Below are 14,255 nucleotides of genomic sequence, written 5' to 3' on the forward strand. Positions count from 1 at the left end.
TCCAGACGACGATCTTTAAATGTTGAGGCTCATCAGCAAACAAACGTTTCTGCCGAAGGAAGCAAGAGAGTCTCTGAGGACAAGAAACACATGTTGACGTGTTTGAAGAAACAAACGAGAGGCAACGTCTCCTGAGGAGCACAAGCTTCAGGCCTTCGTTCATCGTCATGATGTCTTATTGATGACTAGTTATTGATGTCATACTAGTTATTGATGACCAGTTATTGATGTCATACTAGTTATTGATGACCAGTTATTGATGTCATACTAGTTATTGATGACCAGTTATTGATGTCATACTAGTTATTGATGACCAGTTATTGATGACCAGTTATTAATGACTAGATATTGATGACCAGTTATTAATGACTAGTTATTGATGTCATACTAGTTATTGATGACCAGTTATTGATGACCAGTTATTAATGACTAGTTATTGATGACCAGTTATTGATGACTAGTTATTGATGTCATACTAGTTATTGATGACCAGTTATTAATGACCAGTTATTGATGTCATACTAGTTATTGATGACTATTTATTGATGTCATACTAGTTATTAATGACAAGTTATTGATGACTAGTTATTGATTACATACGAGTTATTGATGACTAGTTATTGATGTCATACTTGTTATTAATGACCAGTTATTGATGACAAGTTATTGATGTCATACTAGTTATTGATGACCAGTTATTAATAACCAGTTATTGATGTCATACTAGTTATTGTAACTAGTTATTGATGTCATACTAGTTATTAATGACAAGTTATTGATGACTAGTAATGGATTACATACGAGTTATTGATGACTAGTTATTGATGTCATACTTGTTATTAATGACCAGTTATTGATGACAAGTTATTGATGACCAGTTATTGATTTCATACTAGATATTAATGACTAGTTATTGATGACCAGTTATTGATGTCATACTAGTTATTAATGACTAGTTATTGATGACAAGTTATTGATGTCATACTAGTTATTAATGACTAGTTATTGATGACAAGTTATTGATGTCATACTAGTTATGAATGACTAGTTATTGATGACAAGTTATTGATGACCAGTTATTGATGTCATACTAGTTATTAATGACCAGTTATTGATGTCATACTAGTTATTAATGACTAGTTATTGATGAAAAGTTATTGATGACCAGTTATTGATGTCATACTAGTTTTTAATGACTAGTTATTGATGACAAGTTATTGATGACCAGTTATTGATGTCATACTAGTTTTTAATGACTAGTTATTGATGAAAAGTTATTGATGACCAGTTATTGATGTCATACTAGTTATTAATGACTAGTTATTGATGACAAGTTATTGATGACCAGTTATTGATGTCATACTAGTTATTAATGACAAGTTATTGATGTCATACTAGTTATTAATGACAAGTTATTGATGTCATACTTGTTATTAATGACCAGTTATGGTTTCATATTAGATATTAATTACTAGTTATTGATGACCAGTTATTGATGTCATACTTGTTATTAATGACCAGTTATTGATTTCATACTAGTTATTAATGACAAGTTATTGATGACTAGTTATTGATGTCATACTTGTTATTAATGACCAGTTATTGATTTCATACTAGTTATTAATGACAAGTTATTGATGACTAGTTATTGATTACATACGAGTTATTGAGTCTTTTCAAGAAAATGTTTCCCAGGTTAATGACAGACTCTGTTTTTAAACCAGATATGTTGAAATAACCATGTAAACCATGTGACTGGTCAGGTGACTCGTAATTCTCACGTCAAATACGACAAACTCTTGCTTCAGTTTTCACACTGCGAGTGTTGCCTAGCAACCATAAAAACAAGACACTTTCAAATCCACTTCTTGACGTTCATAAGTTCTCCTGACACACCTGTGAGCGACTGGACTGAAGGTTCTGGAGGAGAAGCTGCTTCTCTCTGCGACACTAGTTTCTATTCCCCGACGTGTTGAAGCTCGACTGCGATGGAAGCACCAGATGGTCCATGAAGTTTTAATAAAAGCCCTGAACAATAACAACATGTCAGGTACTGTGAGTCGCTCCGAGGAGAAAAGAAGATTTTTAAACTGAAAACTTTTCCGAGGCACTAACTCGGTAACATCCATCCACGCACAGCTTAACCTCGGCAGCGAGGAGGCCGTCCAACAGCTGATCCAAGTCCACGCCAGACTCAAGACGTGTCTCAGAAGATGCCCGCTGGCTATAGATGTAAGTCTCTGACAACAAAACCAGTCGCTCTCGAACATTTATATTTGTTAGCGCCATCTTGCTAACGCTGCAGGCGAGAGGGGGAGTTGGTTTTGGCAGAGAAACACGAGACAGTTTAGGATACGATGGTTTCAACTCACCATAATGTTGTCGTTTCTGCATCATGGAGCACATCGACCAACATGCTCAGGATTATAGATAAATACATATATACATATATAAATACACACAACAACATTAAGGATGAATCTTCATGATCTTAAATAGGTCATAAACAAAGAGTGACAAGTATTTATAATTTTAACAAAATCTAATCTCATAGTTCATAGTTTTCTTAATGGAAATACAAATTAAAATACAATACAACATAAATGTTACATTTTGTTATTTTCATGTTGAGGTATTCATTTAATTAGACGTGTTTGAAGTGATGATAAAAGCTAATAATAAATCAGGTTCAAAGACAACAAGACAAGTGCATGAAGAAGAGCTCTGGCAGAATGAAACACATTAAATAACTAGTGACTCACACAGTGTCGCACACAGTGTCGCGCACAGTGTCGCGCACAGTGTCGCGCACAGTGTCGCACACAGTGTCGCACACAGTGTCGCAACAGTGTCGCACCCAGTGTCGCACACAGTGTCGCAACAATGTCGCACAGTGTCGCACACAGTGTCGCACACAGTGTCGCACACAGTGTCGCAACAGTGTCACACACAGTGTCGCACACAGTGTCGCACACAGTGTCGCACACAGTGTCGCACACAGTGTCGCACACAGTGTCGCACACAGTGTCGCACACAGTGTCGCACACAGTGTCGCACACAGTGTCACACAGTGTCGCATACAGTGTCACACAGTGTCGCACACAGTGTCGCACACAGTGTCACACAGTGTCGCATACAGTGTCACACAGTGTCGCACACAGTGTCGCACACAGTGTCACACAGTGTCGCATACAGTGTCAAACAGTGTCGCACACAGTGTCGCACACAGTGTCGCACACAGTGTCGCACACAGTGTCGCATACAGTGTCACACAGTGTCGCATACAGTGTCACACAGTGTCGCACACAGTGTCGCACACAGTGTCGCACACAGTGTCACACAGTGTCGCATACAGTGTCACACAGTGTCGCACACAGTGTCGCACACAGTGTCACACAGTGTCGCATACAGTGTCACACAGTGTCGCACACAGTGTCGCACACAGTGTCACACAGTGTCGCATACAGTGTCACACAGTGTCGCACACAGTGTCGCACACAGTGTCGCACACATCAACGGTGGACGAGCCGAACACGCTCGTGCCAGGAAGGAGTTACACAAACACACAAGTGCTCGATGAAAAAAACAGCAACTTTGGCAGATAAGGATCTCTTGGCATCGTGGCGGAGCTCCTCTGTCTGTTGGACGGACTCGTTCCTCCGGGACGCTCCGTGAAAACACACTTGAACGCTCGTCGGTATGTTGGCCGGCGTTCACTGGGACACGTCCATGTTGTCCCTGCAGACGTCCATCAAACCCTCGACCACATGTTCTGCAGCGACTCCGGCGTCACACTGAGCTCCGTCAACAAACACTGAGCACTTCTGGATCAAACAGAGTTGGAAACAGGAGACGATAACTGGAGGAAACGAAGGCCGACGTCGGAGCAACAGAGTCACAGAAATATCTTGAATCGTTTCCATTTCTTCGCCTCTTTGACCTCAAGAGTGACGACACGTTGTCAGCGGTGAAGAGCAGTTTGTCGTAGTTATGGTTGATATTGAAGTGGTTGTTGTTACTTTCTCAGGTACGAACGATGCTAACATTGTTGTAGCGCCGCGGCTGCGCTGCAGTCCTCTGGCGCCCCCTAGAGGAAGTGCCTCACATTTAAACGGCTCTGTAGACGAAGATCTTGTCCAGTTAGTTTCCTCGACATCAGTTCAAACTAAAGTGACACTAAAGATAAACAGTGATTTTATTGATATGATTCCGTCAACACAAGATGTCGTTCAAGAGTGCGACGCTGACGGCGGCGACACAGGAGTGACTGATGGTGAGAAGGAAGGAAAGTAGGCATAGTGTGGCGAGATGGTCTGAGAACGTAATCATGTGTCAAAAAGCACTTCAGGAAGTGAAGAATGCAGCCGCGACGAGCACTTTTCCAGGGTTACGTCTTCTCGCATCATCAACATCTGGGATCTCAATAATAAGGTGTCATGTACGCTGAAGAACCACATGCATCTCAGGAGTGACGCTGGCCTCGTGCCAGGCCTGGACTCAGTATTCATGGAGAGACTCGACCCACAGCTGGGCCTGGAGTCGAGCCCGAGGAGAAACAAACTCCTTCTCTTCGTGAGGAGCACAGACCTCCCTCAGTGACCGACGGCAGGAGACGCAGCACATGATGTTTCCATGGACGTGAGGAGACCAGGAGTCATGATCCACATCATGATTGACATCATGATCCACATCATGTCATCATGTCATGGTGTGGAACGTTCTGATGTGGACCTCGTTGATGGAGGTCTGCTCTGCTCTGGAGGCAACAGTTGGATTGAGCCGACGATCACTTCCCAGAAATCCTCCTCCAGCCTGTTGTGACCCGACACACTCCCACTCACTGTCGGAGGTGCCGGAGCTGTCGGCCCAACTGGACACTTCTGTTCCTCAAGACTCACAAGAGACTCTAGTTACTCATTCAAGGAGCGAGTGTGTAGGAGGAGAACTGAGCACTGAAGGATTAGACGTCTCCATGGTCTCCATTAACTTCCTGCAGCCGCTACCTGGACAGGTAACTCCGGGCTTGTGCTCAGTCAATGATATTCAGGTGAAATCCCTGGAAAGTTCCAGACAAAAGGGAGGAAAGAAAAGTCTGGCAATGGAACCAAATCTGTGGCTCGTCTAAGATTTTTCATCGCGACAGTTCGACGACATTTATGATCAACTCTGATAGAAGGAAAGAAAACACAGAGGATTATATGTTGATTTCTGAGACAATAAACACCTTTTCTCTGGTAATAATTGAGAAAAGGTAATGAAATAACATCATATTTAAAAAATGACATTTTATCCATGTTTGCTGTTTTGATGTCGGTTCAGTTGGTTGAAGACAACGTTCTTTCTTTCTCTCGATCGATCAACAATGAGAAACATGTGAAACTCTCTGCGAAACTAACTGAATAAGCCCCTCCCCTTTATGGGCTGTGAAGGCGGGGCTTAAGGGGAGAGTCTGAGGAAAGAGGATAAGTTTGTTTCACCTGCTGCGACTCTGACACTGAAACGTCTCCATTAATGTCTTTAGATACTGAACCGTCAGTACATGTTTTAAACGTAAATAATGATCACATATTTAAATACATGCACACGTGACAAAAGTACTTTGAATTAATAATTTAAGCAATAATAAGAGACTTAAGGTGTGAACGGAGCCTCGTGGATCAGAACACGTTCATAGATCTGTCAGGACTCGCTGACGATTATAAAAGCTGTCAATCAAAGTGAAGCTCGAACCATCGACTCAGAGACTCTTTTGTTTCTCTTTCTTTACAATGACACGAGCAGTGGAACAAGTACGAGTTTCTGTAAATACTTGATGAAAGAAGGATTATTTATTTATGTTTATTATACTATCAACGTGTTTCCTGACGTGTGTTTACGTTGGAGAGTGTGAACGTAAAGAAATGTTTTTAGTGGAGAGAAAAGAGCATCAACGCTCAACAGTCCTCGAAGCTTCACTCGACTGTCGGGATAAATGATACTTTCACGATCATACGCTCTTAAGATACGACTCGTGAGTTAAACACAGTGATTACTGCTGGAGTCGCCGCTTTGACGAGAAAATATATCACTTATGTGCTTCGGTGCTTCAATAGTTACAATGTTAGTGCGACGTGACATCCAGTGATGACACATGTATAACCTTAACGTCCATTTAAATACTGCAGTACTTCCTCCTCGCATGCTTCCTCTGGACAAATGTTTTTCTGATCCTAGTATTTGTTCAGCTTCAGTTCATGAGAAATACAATAATAAGTTCCAATAAAACACTAAACCAGATAAAAGAACATTTATATGTAAGAATAGATGAACTCATTGTTGTTATAAACAACAGATGTTGGACTTTCATCTAAACTTAAAGGATGAAATAACATTAAAATGAAGTAACATTCCATGAGTTTCATCATCTGTGTGCGTTCTTGACTTTTGATAGTTTATTTAAAAACAGTTGTTATTGTTCCATTGATCTCACTCTCGTCCTCAAATAAAGAATGACTTTCACTTCAACCAACACTAAAACAATCCTAGAGCTTTAGATGAACAACAACAACACAACTTTACACAACAATGTGTGAAAAATAACACGTTCACATGTTTCAATGTTTCTCTTCTAAATGTTTACAACACGTTCATCGTCAGCAGCTCAGGTCTAATTTCATGAACGTAATGGCGGCCATTTTGTCTTGTGAAACACCAGTGCGTTGAGAATCTATCGTCACTCGTTAAAAGCTTTATTTGCACGTTAGACGTTTGTTAAAATAACAACAATGTGTGTTTTTACTCAACAACTACATGATTATTGTGTTTCTCGTACTTTTATTTTTGTTTCTCCAACTTCTCTTCATATATCGATGATTTGATTCAAACGTAGAAACACAATCAATAGGAGAATAAATCCCGGATCCTGCGTCACGACGTCGGTAACGAGACGATCCCAGAACCATTCATTCGGCCTAAAGCTGGTAATTAGTAGAAAACTGCTATTTAATGAGAGTTTTATTTCCTTGACATAGACAAAACACACGCCAACAAATGAGCTCATTACATGCATTAGAAAAGTCATTTAGCAGCAGAAAGACTCGACAGGAGGGAGAGGTTAAGTGAGCTCAGAACACCCGCTCGGCTGCTGGCACCGACAGAATCACACCAAAATGGCTGCTGCCTCTGTTGTGAACAACAGGAGGTCTTTGTACGGGGCGGCGCTCCAACATTAATTAAAATCCTACACTTGGGTGAGAACGCTGCTCAAATGGTCAGTTCCTCTGATCACGTTCTGACTCCAGATGATGGAATAAAGTCCAGTGGATCCACGGATTGACTGTGTTATTGTGATTATTATTGGTGTCGTCGTCGTCAACGGAACGTTTATCTACAGACTCGGTGGTAGGAAGTCCTGCTTCGTAAGGTCCTGAGAGAAACCAGGGTTTTATTAGGACCATGTTATTAGTTTTGTGCTTTAGAGGCTCCGATCACGACTTAAGGGGCAACAAAGATTAATTGATGCTCTGGTTCCACAGGTCGACCCTCGGCAACAGTTCAGTCTCACAAGCATTAGAAGAATCAACGGATGAAAGAGGAAAACAGCTCATTATTACTCCTTTATTTTCTTCATATCGCTCGTCCATGTTGTTGCGGCTCATAAACCTGCAGCAACATCAGGTCCAGTAAAGCAGAGGGTTCAGGGTTTAGAGGAACGAAGGGATTTGTTTACAAGTCTCTCTTCACCGCAGACCTTCATTAGAGGAAACATCGTGTTCAGCTGTGTTAGTCCAGGGTTGTGAGTTCAACGCCACTTCTTTTAACCACACAATCTTACTTTTATAACACAATAAAGTTGTTTTTTAAATTCAATTTGTATTGAATTGATGATGAGATTTTCATCCAAGATTCCACGAGGACGGAGACGAGAGACAGAAGAAAAACACACAACTACAGTACAGAAAGTAGCTACACACACACTTGGTGTGTGTGTGTGTGAACAGTGCCGACAGCAGCAGAGCTGTGGCCTGTCAGACGTAATGAGTAAACAAAGACACACACAGTAATTGTGTCCAATCCCAAAGGACCCCCCGGTGAGATTAAGTGAGAGAAGAGAGCGAGAGTCGAGAGATTAGAGAAGGTAAGACATTCGAGGGCGGCGGCACAAAGAGCCTCAGGGGTTCAAAGAGGCTTCGACATCAAGAGGATCTCATGACACACTTTACGCTGGATACACTTCAAGTACACAACGTGTTTACACAACGTGTTTACATGACTTTCTCAGTCCTGTCGCTTTAAATATGCACTTTTGTAATGTTTCCAGGATCACTCCCGGAATTACAAGGAAGTCTTTTTCTTCTGGTGTTGATGGTATCATCGCGACCGTCTGGATCCAGGAATATTAAGAAGGATTTACTGATGAGAAAAGTCAAAATGATGATAACAATAACTGAATAATCTTAATATTTCTTAGAGACTTCAGTGAATCTTGATATATTTATGAAAGTAATTAACAGATCAGAACATGTATCACAACATCGTGTCGCAGCTTTAACTTAATAAAAATAGGAATAAAAACGTTTGTATCTTCGTCAAACACGTTTGTCAATAAAAATGTGAGTCTTTAACCAACAATGAACAGTTTCAAAAGTTACTATTTACCCTCATGTCAGGAAATAAATGAGATCACGGTGACGTCAGAGACAGAAATGAAGAAGTTTCTCAAACGCAGTAAATAAATGGACGACGCTTGAAACAGAAGTTTCTTCTCTTAAGTCACGAGTGAAGATAATCCCTCATAGATATTCACGAGCCTCCAGCAGGTTTACGCTGGTCGCCCTGAACGCTGCGGGTCAATCACAAGAAGCTGATAAGTTACGCACTGATTGTGTAGCAAAGCTCTTTATCTCCTGTTTGCTTCGTCTAACCTCTCTTTTCGTGGTCGGCGTAAGAAACGGGACTTTAATCCATTTAGATGGAAAATCCATGGCGGCCCTCGCTGTGTGGCAGCAGTAATAACATGACAATGCAGATTCATCAACACAACAACACACTCCAGCTCGTAATCCCACAGTTGTTGATGGGATTATCTCCTCCGGGGTCAGACCACCACACCGGCCGCGGGTTCTATTCCCGTCACCTTCACCGCTGAGCAACACTGACACAACCTTGGAACGTCTCAGATGATGACGGTTACACATCTTTACTGTAGTAAATACTACTGTCTTCATACTGATGATGGTTTTAATACTTAAAAATGTCTCTACATCTTGGCTGAAGTACTGAGAACAAAAACATGAGATGAGTGAAAACTAAACACTAGAGTTTTCTTATCGCAGTCGCACGGGTCTAACACAAGGGGGAACCAGAAACATTGATTTGTAACGCACACATTGTCCCTTTAATACCATCTTTGTTTCATAACAACTGAGTTTAAAAGAGTTAAAACCACCGTCGACGATGAACTGGATCGTTACTAGTGAAGAAACAGTATTTCAGAGGTCAGTAGGGGGCGCCCTCAGTTGAAACATGAAGTTTCACTACAACAGTTGTTAAAAGAAACGTATAAAAGACGTCAGAGAGCGACATCTTGTGGACTCTGTAAATAATGACACCATGAAGCTTCATCAACACTAACGTATTCCTGCTCCTATAAAGGCAGAATAAGAATGTAAACTAAAAATAAATATCATTAAATATATGTTGAATGTATAGAGTTTTATCAACGACTTCTACTGTCAGTCAATCTAATATATTTTATTTGAAAGTCTTGATCCTGAGATCAGTCTTTAATCCTAGTCTCTACATCAGTAAATGTAACTCAAACTAAAAGGTGAAAATAGTGTTAAGGGATGGAAGTTAAAGATATTTGTTCTTGTTCTGTTGATCAAGGTCACCTGAAAATCACATTTTCCAGCCGGGAATTCCCTCCAGGACGAGTGATTGACGGTTCAAAAGTTTAAGGTTCTGCTGGAAATAGCTGCTAAACTCAGGCCCCCAGTGGCTCCGATGACCAGCGTTCAAATCAATAGCAAATTGGCTTCCATTAAGTCTTGATTGCAACAGGAAATCAATGCGGGACAAGGAGGTATCGGGCAGATGCAGGACATCGGTGCAGTCGATGGTCCCAGGCCCTGCAGGCCACCATCTGAGTCCAGCTGTGAGACAAGTCCAGAGGCCAGTGTTTAGCTTTCATCCTGTGAGCTAATGGCTACACCACTGTGTCCCCAGCACTTGACTCGCAGCAGCCGCTCGCCTCGCATCAACGTTCCACCGACGTGATCAATAGCACCGACTTTCTGCAGCGAATCAAAAGTTCCTTTCAAAGTTTGTTGTGTTTCACTGGATTTCTAAAGATATTGAAAAAGTCACTTTTCAACCCAAACACTCCCGACGTCGTGTTATTCTAACAAATAAAGTTGTGTTCAAGAGTTCAAGTGTTCAAGTGTTAAAGTGTTAAAGTGTTAAAGTGTTCAAGTGTTCAAGTGTTCAAGTGTTCAAGTGTTCAAGTGTTCAAGTGTTCAAGTGTTCAAGAGTTCAAGTGTTCAAGAGTTCAAGTGTTCAAGTGTTCAAGTGTTCAAGTGTTAAAGTGTTCAAGTGTTAAAGTGTTAAAGTGTTCAAGTGTTCAAGTGTTCAAGAGTTCAAGTGTTCAAGAGTTCAAGTGTTCAAGTGTTCAAGTGTTCAAGTGTTCAAGAGTTCAAGAGTTCAAGTGTTCAAGAGTTCAAGTGTTCAAGTGTTCAAGAGTTCAAGTGTTCAAGAGTTCAAGTGTTCAAGTGTTCAAGAGTTCAAGTGTTCAAGTGTTCAAGTGTTCAAGAGTTCAAGTGTTCAAGTGTTCAAGTGTTCAAGTGTTCAAGTGTTTAAGTGTTCAAGTGTTCAAGTGTTCAAGTGTTCAAGAGTTCAAGTGTTTAAGTGTTCAAGTGTTCAAGTGTGTGTCGACGTCATCATCGGTTTGACATCATTTATCAAAACATTTCATCGTTTGTTTACAAACTTTCTAATAAACAGCATAAATAACAGTTTCTAATAAACTGTTAAACGTTCACTTTGATCAATTAAAGCAGATTTAATTTTCTCGTCCACGATGTGATCGTAAACGACGCGTCATGTTTTATGGAGTTTGTTCTGGAGCCACTTTGTATCAACTCACTGAAGGAGTTACATTTAATCTTCACGATGAATATTCATGAGTGAAGCCGACGCTACAGGAAACAACTTTTCTGGATCCAAAAGCAGCAAAAATCTTCATCACATAAATTCCCTTTAGTTTTGAAATAGAATCAAGTTGTTCTGCAAACTAGAGCAGAGGGAAATAAACCTTCCCATGATGCAACATTATCTACTGCGACGGCCGAGAGCGACTTTTATCCTCCTTTTACTTCAAGGGACAAAAGATATTGAGTTATTATTAATATATACTATTTCATTGTATTAACTTATAAACATATCCATGAAGAAACTACAGCAACATGTTTGATGTAAAAACTTCTTGGTGTTTATTCATTTTTGTGTAGGAAACAGTAAAATAATCCGTTAAAGAAAGTCCTAAAATAAAAATATTGAAAAACAACTTTAATAACTTTTAGCTCACGAGGGCCTCGGACTCTTGTTGTTTGGGTTGAAATCTTAACTCTGACTTCATATTCTGGAGACGCCGTCTTGGGTTGAGATTTAAAGGAGCTGATGCTCCAGGAACACGTGACCTTAAGGCTCGTCTAACCTGATTCAATAAGTTGGCTTCGGACGGGGACTTGAACCCTGACCTCTCACTCTTGTGATGATGTTCGAGGCGAGAATAAAACATCAACTCGGCGAATAAACTGGCGAATGTTATATTCAGCGAATGAGATGAAAAGAGGATTAAAGACCATGTTTGTGAGTTAAAGTTAACTTTCACAGAATCAAACGAACAACATTCTCACCGTCGACGAGTCCAAACCGTCTCGCAGCTGAAATCTATAACACGATGTGAGTTTTTATTCCAACGTTCTCAACGTATGGAAAGTGAAGCTAGAAAAGTAGACGTTCGTGTAGTTAGTCGTGGAAACAGGAAGCTGCTGGTGAAGCTCATGGAAGTCCAGACTCACCAAGAGTCATTTTTAAGCCTCAAAGTGACTAAAGATTAATCTCCAGCTGCAAATGAACCTCAGAATAATGAATGAGAAATGAAACCCTGAGGTCTTAATTGAATATTTGCTGGACTCATTTTTGTTGACAATGATGGATGTCGGGGGGGAGAAGTGGGCCTCAGCAAACTCATTATTCATATTTGAGTGTAGCTCAAGTATTGATCGGCACATGATGAGTTTTTATCGCGGAGCAAAGCTGAATGAAGTTTGACACATTCTCGCCGCTTTGATGAATTACAAACGTGTCGCTGCAACGTCTGGACGACTCCACTTGAAATATTCAGACTGTAGATCCACCTGCAGATCCACAGACTTGATGGTTAGCGACTGAACTCCTGCTCCTTGACCTTTCACCCCCAGCCCAGCGGTGCCAGTTAAAAATTGATTCTTCAAGCAAAGAGAGAAAAACAAAGTCGATCTTCGGCTCAAACACTGACCGCGTGGTTTTCTACCATCAAAGAGTCAAAGGTTCAGCACGATAAACAAAACATACTTTCTGCTGAAGAAAGTGTTTTTATTTGCGACTCCACGTCGTGACTACGTTACAAATGATCTGTTATTTTATTTAATGTTATTTAAAGAACAAATGCAGACGCATGTGTTCACCACACAAACATAACAATAAGAATCTGAAGAAACAGATCAAGTGATAATGACTAGAGTTGAGATGCATCACATTAAAGCCCCTCTCAGTATGATTGAACACCGTCTTTCTGGCTCCCCCTGGTGTCACAATATTGCAACTGCAGACTCGTAAATCTTGTCAGAAGAGTCAGTTTTTATCTTCAGGTCAAAAGTCTCAGAACATCTCCGTAAAACTGTAAGATGGTCACATGACTCTCAGGGATTGTGGCGCCAGAAGAAGAGAAGAAGTGGACCTTCAACATACATCCAAACACAACATGAGGTTCATGGAAATCATCACGAGTGAAGCGTGATGGGTTCTGGGATATTTATAGAACATGAAAACGACCCACAATCCCGCAGAAGAGTGAATCTACTCAGTGACTCTGGACTGACTTTGGAAATGTGGTTCCCAGCCTGTGAAAACACGCCTGACTTTGACCTTGTTTCTGCAGCTATTTCTGTGGCCGAGCAGGACTAAGCACGTTACCAGAGTGTTACGATGGTGGAGGAACTCAGCAGATCACAAAGCCTTGAGCATTCTAAGGACATGTCAGATATTCACAATGTGCTGCTGATCACAGAGACGCTGCCGCTGATCTCCTAAAACGCTGCCCTGCGTGTCGACTGCTCTCGGCTCTTATTCACGGGATTAAAGCTGCACACGGCTGTAATTCCACAACTGTTGTCCCAGTTGTAAGAGCTTCTTCTCGTGGGGAAACCATAGAATTTCCCAAGAAGATTTTCCTGAGAAACAGAGAAAGAAAGCGGCACAAAAGCTTCGCTTCAAGAATGAGGAACGAAACCTTCAGCCGACCTGAGAAACATGTTCCACAGACGCTCCAACACCAGAGTTCCTGGAGGATCTTGAAGGCCAGAGTCATGGAGATGATTACGTTTGCTTGTGTTGAAAAACTGTTTCAGGCAGAACTGAAGCTGCTTCCTGACATTTCGCTGGTGTGAAGGTTTGAAGATGATATCGAGGTCATGTGATCCTCAAGGTGTGTTCGTTTGTCTGCGACATCTCAGGAAGATAAAAAGAAACCAAGGAGGAAGATACTTTCTGAGGGCTGAAGACACACACGGATGTGATGAGGTCACAGAACATTATGGACCTCAGGACTCAGGTGGGAGGAGGAATTGTTGATCTTCTGAGGTGAAGATCTAAACCTGTGTTTCTTCTACGACCTCACGTCTGCAGGAGTCAAGAATCATCTCAACTGACGCTTTAAAGAAGGACCTTCTTTTCATCCAAACATAAAATCATTACTTGACATATAGTTCTGATCTGTAAATGAAACTATTTAACTCTTAACTTCACACATAAAACATTGTTTTCTTCCATGTGTTTCAGATCAAATATGAAAGATTCTTCTGCTGCTCTGGAGCCACTGGGACAGAGTGTGGAGAGTGTAGGAGGAGATCCAGGAAACATGAAACATCATGAGTTCATTAAATCACAAACATGTTCACTTGTTCTCGGATCTTAAAAATGAATCAAAACATCTGGGACCTTCTGAAGTCCATCAA

At 41.1% G+C, this 14,255-nt stretch overlaps 1 protein-coding gene across 8 annotated transcripts in view; it reads right to left on the minus strand.

The window, feature by feature from the left end:
• The window catches only part of diaph2 (diaphanous-related formin 2), a 289,859-nt gene that overhangs the window by 158,931 nt on the left and 116,673 nt on the right, over window positions 1–14,255 (minus strand). The window lies entirely within an intron of this gene.

This window comes from Callionymus lyra, chromosome 9 (assembly GCF_982586985.1).
Source record: "Callionymus lyra chromosome 9, fCalLyr1.hap1.1, whole genome shotgun sequence".
Classification (NCBI taxonomy): domain Eukaryota; kingdom Metazoa; phylum Chordata; class Actinopteri; order Syngnathiformes; family Callionymidae; genus Callionymus; species Callionymus lyra.